This window comes from Panthera pardus, unplaced genomic scaffold, assembly GCF_024362965.1.
Source record: "Panthera pardus isolate Hobbes unplaced genomic scaffold, ASM2436296v1 HiC_scaffold_18, whole genome shotgun sequence".
In the NCBI taxonomy this organism is placed as follows: domain Eukaryota; kingdom Metazoa; phylum Chordata; class Mammalia; order Carnivora; family Felidae; genus Panthera; species Panthera pardus.
Window position 1 is genome coordinate 14,927,429 of NW_026526743.1, and position 6,297 is coordinate 14,933,725.

General features: G+C 51.3%; 1 protein-coding gene across 1 annotated transcript in view; it reads right to left on the reverse strand.

Annotated features, from left to right (window-relative positions):
• Positions 1-6,201, reverse strand: part of SAMD4B (sterile alpha motif domain containing 4B) — a 38,564-nt gene extending 32,363 nt beyond the window's left edge. The window contains exon 1 of the mRNA XM_053905959.1: positions 6,064-6,201. The gene's annotated coding sequence lies outside the window, so the exon portion shown is untranslated. The remainder of the gene's footprint in view (positions 1-6,063) is intronic.
• Positions 6,202-6,297: the final 96 nt, after the last annotated feature.

Sequence of the window (6,297 nt, forward strand, 5' to 3'; positions counted from 1 at the left end):
CTTGCAGCAGTCCTTTCTCCACCTAAAACAATGTTTAGATTAAAATGCCTTACTCCAAGATCGTCCCACAACTTGGTGCCTTCTCATCTTTCAGGTCATCAGTCTCGATTGTCACCTCCTCAAAGGCCAATTCTGACCTTGAGTATAGTGGCCACAGGCACCCTCTCTTCCATACTATTGTTTTAATTCCTTCATAGCATGTATCACTGATTTCTTTTGTGTATCCTCTCCACCCACCCCCATCAGAAGGTAAGGGCCATGAGTCCAAGACCTTGACTGTTTCAGTCACTGCTCTATGTCCAGAACTTAAAAAAGTGCCTCCATAAATTGTTTAACTGCTGGAGTTGAGACTTGCATACTCTATATACTGTTGTTCTGTAACTTGCTCTCAATCAGACTGTATTCAACAAATTTACACTAAAATAAAACAAAACAAAACTCTACCCAAAGTAATTTACTTAAGTCTCTCAAAGTTCAGAGTCCTGAAAACCCAAAGCTGAGGTATAGGATTGAATACCACTACTCCTGGATTCCATTACCCTACCCTGAGGCTACCACCAAACCTGGCCAGTCACCTCTTCCCTGTCTCTCTCTCTCAGTGAGATCCCAAAGGAAAGTCTGGTTGGATGGGATTAGCCATAAACTCTCTCTGGATCCAAACGACCACAGACTGGAGAATGATTGAGGCTAGAGAACAAGCAAGGAGGGGAACGGCCACCAATATCAGAAAGCTCATGGGATGGAATCACAGCAACCTGAGTTAGCAAGAGAATTAATTCCAGGGTACAGAACTCCAAACATGTCCCTGAGGATCTTCTGTTAGTATTTCACACTTATTCAGGGAAGAAATTGTTTTCAAACTGGGGCTTTCGGGAAAGAGTTCTCTTTCCGCTAAGGGTGTTGAGGTAGGATTAAAGCGTAGGGTTGCTGAAGGCCATCTCTGTCACCACAAAGTAGAAACTTGTTGAGGATGAAGACACTCCTTGTAAAAATGGGCAGAGATTACTGAGAAGATTGTTTTAACTCCTGGATGAAGCTAAGACTGAAGTCATCCTAGCTCTGGACTTTTTAATAACACAAGTCAATTACTTCATTTTTTGATTAAACTAGCTTGAACTAAGGTTCTGTCATTTATGTCTTTAGAGTCCTGGCTGACGTGAACCATTTATTTTTTTTATTAAAAAAAATTTTTTTTAATGTTTATTTATTATTGAGAGACAGACAGACACAGAGCGTGAGCAGGGGAGGGGTAGAGAGAAGGGGAGACATAGAATCTGAAGTAGGCTCCAGGCTCTGAGCTGTCGGCACAGAGCCCGACACGGGGCTCGAACTCACAGACTGCGAGATCATGACCCGAGCCGAAGTCGGTCGCTTAACCAACTGAGCCACCTAGGTGCCCCGAACCATTCATTTTTGATAACACCGAGCACTTATAAGCAGGACATTGTTTTAGCTACTTCATGTGTTAACTTATGTAATTCTTATAATAACTCTAGAACATAAGTTACCATTATTACTTTCATTTTTTAGCTGTGAAAACTAAGAGCCAGGGAAGTTAAGTAGTTGTCTAGGTCACAAAACTGGTAAGTGACAATGCGGGACACAAATCTTGTCTGGCCCCAGAGTCTGCATACTTAACTTATACTATGCTATAATGCCTCCTCATTGCACCCAACCCTACCTGAACAGAAAATCCAACTCTATGACTCATGGCACTATCATCTTGGGATGGACAGGGTCCAGAAACCTTCTATTTGTGCCACCTGTCCTCAACATTTATGAGATTAGTTGTAGTTTACCTAGCTCATAGGATTCCCTATGAGGAGCATGAGATGAGAATACATGTGAAGCATTTAAACAGTAACTGGCCAATAATTACTCAATAAACAGTAATCATCGATATTATCACTCTACGGGTCACAAGAGTATAGCTGGCAAATATAATAAAGATGGAAGGGATCTGTTTTCTTTCATCTCTGTCCTTTAAGTGAAGAGAAGAGATGCCATGAGTGGGAGATGAGAAGCCCTTCTTATCTTTGACCTATTGCAAAGCTGTTACCTCTGCCTGGAAGACCACTCATCATTGTCCCAACTCCTGTGGAACACCACCGAGCCCAAATACCACCTTTTCCATGACGTGTCTTTCCAGATAAAGGGCTCCTTCTTTCCCTGCCAAATTTCCACAGCATATAATTTGTACCTCATGTTCTGCCCTGTGTACCTGCCCAACCCCTCTAATGTACTGTGAGCTCACTGAAGGCAGGCCCCAGTGTGTATCCTGTGATCTCCATTTCCCCTTCTTGACCCCAGAGAGAAACTGAATCCCTTGGAGAAAGCCGAGAGCTCCAGACTTATAAAGACTTATAAAGGCTGAGGGAGGCTGACAGGCCACTGAGGATGGGGTGAGGCAGGTCACCAAGCACAGGACCTCAGGTAGCTCAGAATCAGGAGGGAGCACAAAGAAAAGTCCCTCAGATAGCAGTGGGTGGGGCACAGAGCTTCTTCTAGGGGGAGAGGCAATGTGCGCTGGGTACAGGAAGAAGACAGGAGAGGGTGGGGAAGGTGTATACAGCCTGAATGGGGAGTGAGATCTGAAAAACTTAGAGATTTCTGGCCAAATGCAGAAGAAAGAGCTACCCTTCTCTAATGATTCCCAATAACTTACAGAAGGCAGATCCCACTTTGTGGGATTCAGAGAGAAACAAGACACGTCCCAGTACTTTCTAAACTTGCAGCCCAATGAGGGTGAGTGGACGAGTACATGAACAACTAAAGGGAGAAGGTGAGTGGTGCTCTAGAAGGGAGGGCTCCGGACAGTAAGACACAGAATGCAAAGAACCGAAAGTGCCTTTAAGGGAAGGTGCCTATGTGGTGAGGAACAGATGGAAGATTGGAGATGGACACATGTGTTGAAGGAGACAGCAGTCTGAAGCGAGAACACCAAAGGCTGGGGTATGGTGTGCAGGGGAAGCCAGAAGGTGAAAGTGCCGAGGAAGACCTGAAAGGAAACTATTCAAAGGTAGAATATGCAGTAATTGCTCAGAGGATGGGGTAACCTTTCAGGGTAGCCAGAATCCTTCCAAGGAGGGGAAGAAGACTTCCCGGACGGCGGATATTTCCCATAGGCGACTCTTGGGAAAATGAGGATGGGCAGCGGTTCGGAGGCACACCCGGAAGCCTCTTTCAGGGGGCTTTCTGTGGGGGAAAGGGAAATCCTCTCACAGGACAATCATTCTCAAACTTGAGCATGCAGCAGAATCACCAGGAGGGTTCCCGAAAACATTGCTGGGTCCTACGTTCAAGTTTTCTGATTCTGTAGGTCTGGGCTGGACCCGAGAACGTGCGTTTCTAACCAGTTCCCAAGTGATATCGGTGCTGCCGGTCCAAGAACCACACTTTTAGAACCACTGCTATAGGGAAAGGGTTTTTGTTTTTTTTTTAATGTTTATTTTGGGAGAGAGAGAGAGAGACAGAGAAAGTACAAGTAGGGGAGGGGCAGAGAGAGTGGGAAAGAGAGACTTCCAAGCAAGCTCTGTGCTGTCAGCGTGGAGCCCGACGTGGGGCTTATCTCACAAACAGAGGATCATGACCTGAGCCGATATCAAGAGTCAGAGGCTTAACTGACTAAGCCACCCGGGCGCCCCTAGGGGAAGGGATTCTTTAGCGAGGAGGCCCTCAAAGGGGGAAAGGAAGGAGAAGGCTGCTGAAAGGAAAATGGGACGAGTCCTCAGGAAGTCTCTAAGGAGGCTGTTAAGGGTCGCTCAGTCTCCAAAAGGAGGAGTCTGTGAGGAGGAAACCTAAGAAAAAAGGTCTCTGCAGGTTGGGATTTCAAGACCTGAGGCTGTCTTTGAGGATGTTTTTATTAAAAGGAGACATGGAGGCTCCTGGAGGGGAGAGGACTGGAGGATGTTGGCGGCCTCTGAGGAGACAAGGAGGCTCAGATCTGAGAGGGACCTCTAAGTTGATTTCAGAGGAAAGAGAACGGAGGAGACGAGAGGGTGCAAACAGGGATTCTAAAAATGGTAAATCGGATAGGGTCCTGAATGGCGATGCCACAGAAGGAAAATGAAGGGATGTTCCAAAGAAGTCTGAAGAAAGTGCTGGGGATAAGGTTGTTAATACAGGGCAATTTCGACGAAAATTCTCTAAAGGGCCTCTGCGGGAGGTGTGGCTTTCTCAGAGAGATCTTGGATGTACTGGAGCACGATGACAGGGGTCTTTTCAGGAACTCCTCAGAGGACTCAGATGAGGAGAAACCTCTGAGTAAAGTCTTCGAAAGGGTATAATATGGGAAAGGTGGGCCTTCTGAGTGGAATGGGCGACTGTCAGGGCAGAGAGCTTTTCAGAAAGAATTCTGGGACTTTCTAAGAGCAGGAGCTCAGTTATTTTGAGGGAAGACTGAACGGGGAGGGGGCTTCTAAAGGACCTGAGAGAACCTGTGAGGAAGAGTTCAGGGAGGGAAATCTCTAGGAAAAGTGTCTTAGTAGAAGGCAGGGGGTCTTGGAGCAGTGATTCAAGGGCTTCTGAGGGGGGTGCTAGAAGGGTCTCTGGGAGGGATTCCAAGGGCTTATCTCAATAGGAGGGCTTGAGGGGCTGCTGAGGTCTCTGAGAAGATGTGAGGAGGTCTTGAAAAACTGCATCTCACAGAGGTCATGAAGAGGGTCTTAAGGTTTAAGGGGCTCAAGGAGGTCGCGGGGGGGGGGATTTTTAAGGGTTCTCTAAGGAGGATTCTAGAGAATATCAGAAACTACAAGGGACTTTTTGAGAATCCTGAAGAAACCTCTGCAACATGTGGTATAGTTTACTGGGAAAGATTTGGGATACATAAAAGGGGTTGGTGGAAAAGGCTTTTGGAACATGGGATCGAAATTCTCCACAGAGATTTCAGTGAACCTCTGGAGGAGATATTTGGGATAAGCGAGGGAGGTCTGCGGGGAAGATTCGTAGGGTATGTGAGGGTGATCTCTAGGGCATTTCGGGGTGGTGAGACTTGGGGGAACAGAGGTCTTTGGGAGAAACCCTTGGGATCTGTGGAAGGATCCTGAGGGACGACTCCATAAAGGGGGAGTGTGTCTGAGAGGTGGCTGGTGTGTGTGTGTGTGTGTGTGTGTGTGTGTGTGTGTGTGTGTGTGCGCGCGCGCGCATGTCGGGGGAGTCGTCTGGGTGACTTTTGGGGACCTGAGGACATCTCAGGGAGTCTCTGAGGAAGTCTTTCAGGGTACACTGGGGACATTCCAAAGGACATGGTGGCGGGGAAGGGGGCTCAGAGATTTGGGGGGCCACGAGAGGCACGTCTCCCAGGCGATTTCTGGTACGGGGGTAGGTAGGAGGGAAAATTCTCGGGGACGTGTGACAGGGAAGTCCGGGCAGATTGTGGGGATATGCGAAGTAGGTGTCTGGGGGAGATTTCTGGAATGTGCGGGGTCTGGAGGGGCTCTCCGGGAGACTGCAGGAGATTTTTAGGGCTTACGAGGGAGGCTCGGGGAGGAGATATGACACACATTGTTGGAATAGACGAGGAGTGGCCTCCGGGGAATATTTCTGGACGGAGGAGGAGGATGGGGGATCTGGGGCCAGAGGAGGGGTTCGCTGAGGAAGATTTCCAAGACCTGCGCCGGTGTGTGGACAGGACTGTGGGGAGGTAAGGGGGGGGGGGGTCTCTCGGAAAGATTCCGGGCCGGAGGAGGGGTGCGGGTTTCCAGGGGGCTCGGGGGCAGGTTTCGGGGCGCCATGGGAACGCCCTCCTGGGAGGTGTCCGAGGCAGACCTGCGGGGGGTGGGGGTCGCGGGGAAGGTCCCCTGGCCCGGCCCCTCGCGGTCCCCAGGGTGTGAGGAGGGTTTCGGAGGGAAGCGTCCCAAGCGGCCCCGGCGGGCGACTCGAGGGTCGGGGCTGGGGGATTCTCTCGAGGGCCGGGACCCCCGAGGCCCGCGCTCGCCGCCGCCCCGCGGCTCGGGGTCCCTGAGGGGGCGGGGCCGCCCGCGCGGCCTGGGGCGCCCTGAGGTGAGCCCGGCGCGCCCCGACCCGCCGCCGCCCCGCCGCCGCCCGGCCCTGCCCGCGACTCACCGCCTCGGCCTCAGCCGCCGCTGCCGCCGTTCGGGCCTCGTCGGGCCCCCGCCGCCGCCGTCGCCCCCTCTCCGGCCCGCGAGCTCCCCTCCCTCCTCCCGCACCGACCACCGCCGCCGCCGCCGCCGCCGCCGCCGTCGCGCTGCGTCACCGCGCCGTGCGTCACCGCCCCTGGCCCCGCCCCGCCGGGGCCGCCGCGCGCCGGCATTAGCTCACGCCGCGGTGACGAGCGGC